We start from the raw sequence: 7,219 nt of genomic DNA, 5'->3' as shown, positions 1-7,219 counted from the left end.
AGGCTCGGGAAGAAGCTATCTCATGGTTTCCTTTTCATCGTGTTGCTTTAGTCCTGCCTTTTCTGTTCCCCTGAGATGCTGTCCTGCCCCCTGTCCCTGGCAGCAAACTTCTGAGTGTGATAGATGTGTTGTTCTTCCCTGGACTTCTTGGGAGTGGCCAGAGGCCAATACCCATTCAAAGCGGGGATCTTTTGGCTCCATTCACTTCCGCAGTTCCCCTCGGTTTGACCTCCTCTCAGGAAAGGACCAATTAATCAGGGCACAAAAAGCTATGGATGGCGCCACCTAATGAACCCGTGAACTGCCTGAGCCTCCCAAGAACAACTGTTAAGACCCCTCTGATGAAATTAAACAGAGTGATGTACAGTGGTGTCCTCTCTTACTGGAGGAAAGCGGGTTGGAGAGAGATCCCATTCTGTACAGAACCTCAACTTTATTTCAAGCAGCAGATTCCAGACCCTGATGAGCAGATTTCCCTGCCACTGCAGCCCTTCTGTCTGTGCTCTGAAGGAAGCTTGCTTCCTGGCTGGAACTTCATGTTGCTTCAGGGAACCAGATCCTAAAGCACTCATGGCTTCTAAGCATGTCCGTTTACACCCCTACCCCCACTACAGGCTGCTAGCAAAAGGAATCTCAGTCAGGTCAGCACTTTCTGAACTAGTTCTTAAATTCCTCTGCTGCCTTAATTGGGGAAATCATAATAGCAAATGTTGATAGAGTTCATATAAGGCATTGCCTCAATGACTAGGACCTGACACATTTTGAGCAATGAACATCTATTACATAATTCTGTAGGTCGGGACTTTTAGCCTGATTTTTTAAAAAAATTTTTTCGTTGAAGTATAGTCAGCTTGCAATGTTGTGTCAATTTCCTGTGCACAGCATAATGTTTCAGTCAAACATATACGTACATATATTTGTTTTCACTCTCTCACACTATACACAAAATTAAACTCAAAATGGCTTAAAGACTTAACCATAAGACAAGATGCTATAAACCTCCTAGAAGAAAATATAGGCAAAACATTTTCTGACATAAATCTTAGCAATGTTCTCCTAGGGCAGCCTACCCACGCAATAGAAATAAAAGCAAAAATAAACAAATAATTAAACTTACAAGTTTTACACAGCAAAGGAAACCATAAGTAAAACAAAAAGACAACCTGAGGAATGGGAGAAAAGTTTTGCAAATGATGCGATTGACAAGGGCTTAATTTCTGGAATATATAAACAGCTCATACAGCTTAATAACAAAAAACATACAACCCAATCCAAAAATGGGTAGAAGACTTAAACAAGCAATTTTCCAATGAAGACATACAAGTGGCCACTAGGCACATGAAAAAATATTCAGTATCGCTAATTATCAGAAAAATGCAAATCAAGACTACAATGAGCCTAATTTTTAAGTGAGGAAACTAAAGCATATCAAAATTATATGACTTTCCTGAGGCGACAGAACTGCTTTGGTTGATTGATTGATTGATTACTGATGATTGGATCTCACAGGTACGTTTATTCGTGCACGAAGGCAGTGGCATGTCTACAAGTCTACACGATATCGCATGTTCCCATCCAAGACAGCCAGATTGACATTCCATCCACCTAAAGCTGTTTAATGGTGACCATGAGCAGGTGCAGGACTGGATGCTTTTAAGACTTTACTCATATTATCAGCAGTCCTGATTTTATAAACATTGAAGTCCATCAACCCCATTCCTATCCAAATCTCCTGGTAAACGTGGATATGGTAGGGCTTTGTGGGGATCCAAACATTCTTAATAGGGCTTTGAAGCATCTTGGCTCCAGATCAGTGGCTCAGGCAGCTCCAACCCACAACCAACAGCTGGGAAAGGTCACTGAGAACTGCTTTTAGAAAAAGGATTTGAACTCAGGCTCTTTATCTCCCAATGTTGTGCCACAAATCGTTTCATATTGCACCACTTCCTGTGATGTGGCCCATCCTAGCCTTAGACTGTGGGATACCTTCTTGTATCTTCTTCCTGTATTTCATGTCTTACTTGCAGTCTTATCTGCATATTGGATACTGATCTTGAGAGTAGCCCCAAGTAGATATATTCCAGTCCCAAAGGCTGGTAGGTACCAGAAGGGCCACGAATGGATGGACAGTGCTATTTATCTGGCATCACTGTAGACACGATGTGACTTTTCTTCAGGCAAGGGAATTTCGCCTGCTGAAACTAGGTCTACAGAAAAACTTTCAAGCACCTAAGTTCATTTAAACATGTGGCCCGACACATATATGCACCTTCCTTGATGGTCTGAGTAGTAATCTTCAAAATGAATGACTGCTGCAACAGAATGGAACGAAGATGACAGGTGCAACTATGGAGGGCAGAGTGCCGGGCTCTGCCTTAAATGACACAAGATTATTGAAGTTTTTAGTACTACTATTATTGTTAATGTCAGAAATTCTTGTCTTTTATTATTTTCAGTTTCCTGCCTTCTTCCTTACTCTTGGGCTGGTGTGAGTCCTTTACCTTCTCTTGAATTTTCACACATTGTTTTGGATCTGTTGTAGGAAAGCACATAGCTAAGATGGTTTAAATTTGGAACAAATGCGTATTGCTTGTGGGGAACACAGGATGGGCAAGCCCCTGAGGGACTTAATAATCAGGGTGACGATAAATAAAACATGATATGTGAAATAAAATGTGATCATTTGCCTTGGTAGGAATAGAAATTAAGCTCACTGGCACAAAGAACCTTATTAGATATATTCCTTCACCAGCATGCTTACTATTGGTGAAACATCAAGTTTTCCTCTAAGACCACATCAAACTTAATTTCCAGAGGTTCTGTGTTTCTCTTTTGCTGAAGAGTTGGAGGAATGATCCTCTCCTCATGAAAAATGGTTTTCTTAACTTACTCAGAGCTATTATATCAGCTTGGATGGGCTCACCTTGTACTCCTACCCAAACCTTGAAAATCATCTCTATGGTGAATCACCTGTTAGTGAGAAGAACACATATTGTCCTTAAGTGTTTTCTCTGGAGAAACAAAGACTGGAGACCACTTTGTAAGAAGCAATGTGATATGATAGGGTTTGCACTTATTTGAATATTATATGGGCCAGTTCTGTTACTCTGATGACTTTTTGATGTGTAAACTCCATTAAAATCCCCAGGAAGTGAAATACTAAATCTAGGGGCCAAGGTAAAGGAATTTTTCAGGTGTGTTTAAAGTTTCTCATCAGTTGATGTTTAAATCCATCAAAAAGGGAGATTGTCATCAGTGACCCTGTCCTAATCAGAGAATTCCAGCCCAGATATTCTAAACAGTTTGTATCCAAGGGGTTCCTGCCCACTTGTGCTCTTTCCTGCTGGTTCTGCTTCTCTGGTTGAACCATGAATGATACAACTATTTAATAGTTAGAGAACAAGACTGCTGACCGCCCAGGTTTTGGTTTCTAATTTAGGAGCTAGAGATTTGTGATGATAAACAATCCTATTTTGGGGCTTCCAGGCACTGGGTAGGTTGTAAACAAATAAAAATTGGAATCATAGTAGTTCAAGGTCAGGAAGCCAGGAAGAAGTGAAAGATATTCCGGTCTAAAATTTTCAACTTGCTCAGTGGACTTTAAGTGAGATGAGTGCAATTTTCCCTAACAGAGAGAATAAAATTAAGTACATATAACTCCTCTAGGGGAAAACAAATTTTTTCCCCTTAAGAACAACATTATATTCCCTGATTTCATTTTGATATCCAGAGGAGACTATGTGCCAAACACACCTGAAGACTTCACTGAGACCTTGCCTGCTGGATTGGATTTTTAATGAAGAAAGGGTAGATTTATTTCTTTTTTCTATTAGAAAATTGTCTCAGACTCTCAAATATAACAGATATAATTGAAAAAAAAAAACCAAGGACAGCTGAGTAAGGGACTGGGGCACATTCATGGGCAAAGGTCACTGCCTACATGAAACTAACTTTAGTATTTAACCACCTCTGGCCGAGTTGTATTCTAGATCCTTGAGCCTCTTGGATATGTGACTTAAAACATGTTAGATGTCAGTATATTGAAATGATTATTTAGGCAAATTGGTCTAAGATGTTATGTATTAGACTACTTTCTCTAAGAGTATCTTAAAAACTAAGGCAAATGGCTATTTTAATCAGTTGTGAACCGTGTTATGGAATGAGCAGCACCTTTAGGTCTAGAGGTGGTACCATACCCACCCCCTAGTCATTCTTAAGTCCTTTTTTGACCAAAGCAGTAGTTAGAAGTGTAATTAACATTAAAAGATTAAGTACATGGAATCTACGACAGTGTAGAGACTCACAGAGTCATGCACTCAATTATAAAACCATTCATTTATGCAAAAATAAACAAGTCCAAAGAAAGCAGGTAACATGTTCACAGCTTGTGGAGTGAAGACATGAGGCAGGGGTTGGGGGGAGGTGACAGATGGCATCACCTACAAAGGAGGCAATTGAATTTGAGAGACGTTCTTTCCACGTGTAGTTAGGTCTAGATGTTGGCATGATACAAAGCTTCCTGGCAAACTTGTTGCTCTCTGAATTGTGAGACCCATGCTAGTTCTCCAACACACGCACTGATGGAGGTGGGGTCGGGTCCGCAGGGTGCGAGGGCTGGCCCTGGAGCAAACTGCTTGGGTTCGACTTCTATTCACCCTTACCAGCTGCATCACACTGGGTACCATCCTGTGCTTTAATATCTTCATCTGTAAATTGAAGATAATGGCATTTCCATCATATGATGGGTTGATGAGAGAATTTAAGGTTGAAAGTATTTTGAACAAACTTGGCCCATTAGTAAAAATGAATGAAGTAATGCCATTACAACAACATGGACGGACCTGGAGATTATCATAGAAAGTGACGTGAAAGACAGAGAAAGACCAACACCATATGGTATCACTTATAATGTGGAATCTAAAGACATGACACAAATGAACTTATTTACAAAACAGAAAGAAACTCCCAGACATAGAAAACAAACTTACGGTTACCAAAGAGGAAAGGAGAGGGAGGGATAAATTAGAAGTTTGGGATTTGCAGATAATAACTACTACATATAAAATAGATAAACAACAAGGTCCCACTGTATAGTGCAGGGAACTATATTCAGTATCTTTTAATAACCTATAATGAAAAAGAATATGAAAAAGTATGTATATATTATATAACAGAATTACTATGCTGTATACAGGAAATTAACACAACATTTAAATCGACTATACTTCAATAAAAAAATTGGCCTATTATTTGTAGGTCCTCAGTAAATGTTAGTTTACTATTATAATGTATAATTATTATATATGCAATGTTATATATTATATATGCTGTTGTTGTATTGCATTATTATACTTGAATGTTATATAAACAAGAGGAAGTCAAAGCGTAATTCCCTGCTGAGACTGCAATGGTGAGAGTCATCAAGGTGAGAACAGGTGTCCTAGGCTTGTGCTTTGCAGGTAACTCCCTGCCATGACCTGAATTAACAAAAGCAAAACAAAACCGAAAAATTGGCTGTCTTACACTCTACCACAAACCGTCTTTTGTTCCTGGTCTCTCCCCTGAGCCCTTAGAACTGAGAATCCCTGCTGGGAGTGGAAGGTTCTAATAAAAAGGCAGTGGAGTTAAAGCAAGACATCATCCCCGCCTGGCCACAAACCTGGGTGAGATTTGGGAACAGCTGGAACGATTTGTAAGTTTGCTTGCATGGCGAGAAAAGTGTCCTGCAGAAGTCTGGGAAGGGCGCACCATCTGTTTAAGGTTAAACTTCAACTAGCATTTGTCTTGTAAGCAATTCTTGCACATTTTATTTTCCTCCCCATACATGGTTCAGTACTAAATATGAGATAGCTGTGATGAGAAGCGATGGCTCAGAGAAGCAGTGTTTTCCCAGGTCTGTGTCTGCAGCCATATACCTGTGGCCCCAAATGAAAGAGGAGTCCAGGCCTTAGTTCTGGACCATCCATGGCTCTAGCCCTAAACACAGCTATCTACCTCTCACCTATGACCTTTCCAAATATTAATTTTTCAGCTACTTTCCCATTTTCAGTGTACTTTATTTTTCAGACTGAGCACTAAATACCATTTCCCTTGGTCCAGATTGATTCTATTTATCAGAATTCTGGTCCCAAATCCCTCAGTCTTCAAGTAAAACTTCTCCCAGGTAGATTTGAAACCTAAATCCTATTACCCAAAACCCTGACATGTAGATGGGGCCTCATTGGCTTTCTCTGGACCTGGGGTCAGGAATCAATTACTTGCTAATTGTTAACATGAATATTAAACCCCACATCTTCTGATGTCCTTAGTCAGAACAGAAAAATTTCCTGGGAAATAGCTTCAATTAAAAAAAAAAAAAAGCTTAATTCTTCCTGATCTAATGTGTTTCCCAAGAGTAGCTTGTGGACTTGATTCACATGTCTTAGGAATGTTGGAACTGGATGATTTCTTTGGTTTATACCAGAGAATAGATTTTGAGTTGTTATCCTGAAAGAGGAAAGACAAACAAAAGTTAGATTCTGGGGAGGGCACAGATTAAGCACCAGAGAAGAGAAAAACTTGTCATTCAAAAGCAGCATTGGACACAAGTCAATGTGCTTAGGATGTTAAAACCCAAGTCTGAGGGAGGAAATTCCAGGGTCACCAGTGAGTGGATTAAAAATGGAACAACAAGGAGAGACTGGAGAGTATCTGAGCAGTAATGGCTGCTGGGAGCCTCACTTGACCACAGTATTCTCCTGGGTTAAGATCTGCCAATCAGGGTGTCACTATTGCTTCAAGGTCACCACTATCAGAGAATAATATCTGATTCCTTTCAGTATTTATAGTCTCTGTTATGTGACTTGAGGGGACAAGCAAAAGGGAAGGGAGCTATTGCTTTCCATATACTAGATACATTTCCAAGTGAATTTCATTTAATTCCCCTTACAATCTTTCCAGATTGTTATTCTGTATTTACATTCATGTATAATGCATGTGTACATATATCATATATTTTTGTTTAGAAATAGACATAAATTCATGTATTAAGTGACTGGGGTTTTGAGCTCAAAGTCAGTCTGACTCTTAACATCGTAAGCTCTTCCCTCTTCAACATCCCGCTGCCCACTCTGGAAATCAGGAGGTGGGAACTGGCAATAGGAAATGATGCTCAGTTACCATCGGATGGGCTGCGAGGGATCCGTGAGGACCCTTGTACATAGCAGTGAAAGTGCAAACC

General features: G+C 39.9%; 1 pseudogene; it reads right to left on the bottom strand.

The window, feature by feature from the left end:
- Nucleotides 1-1,615: 1,615 nt before the first annotated feature.
- On the bottom strand, nt 1,616-1,798 carry LOC105083229 (ATP synthase F(0) complex subunit j, mitochondrial pseudogene; annotated as a pseudogene).
- Between the last annotated feature and the right edge of the window lie 5,421 nt (nt 1,799-7,219).

The sequence above is a fragment of the Camelus bactrianus genome, chromosome 2 (assembly GCF_048773025.1).
Source record: "Camelus bactrianus isolate YW-2024 breed Bactrian camel chromosome 2, ASM4877302v1, whole genome shotgun sequence".
Lineage (NCBI taxonomy): Eukaryota > Metazoa > Chordata > Mammalia > Artiodactyla > Camelidae > Camelus > Camelus bactrianus.
Note: the sequence above shows the minus strand (reverse complement) of the source record. Positions and strands in the feature narration are given on the sequence as shown.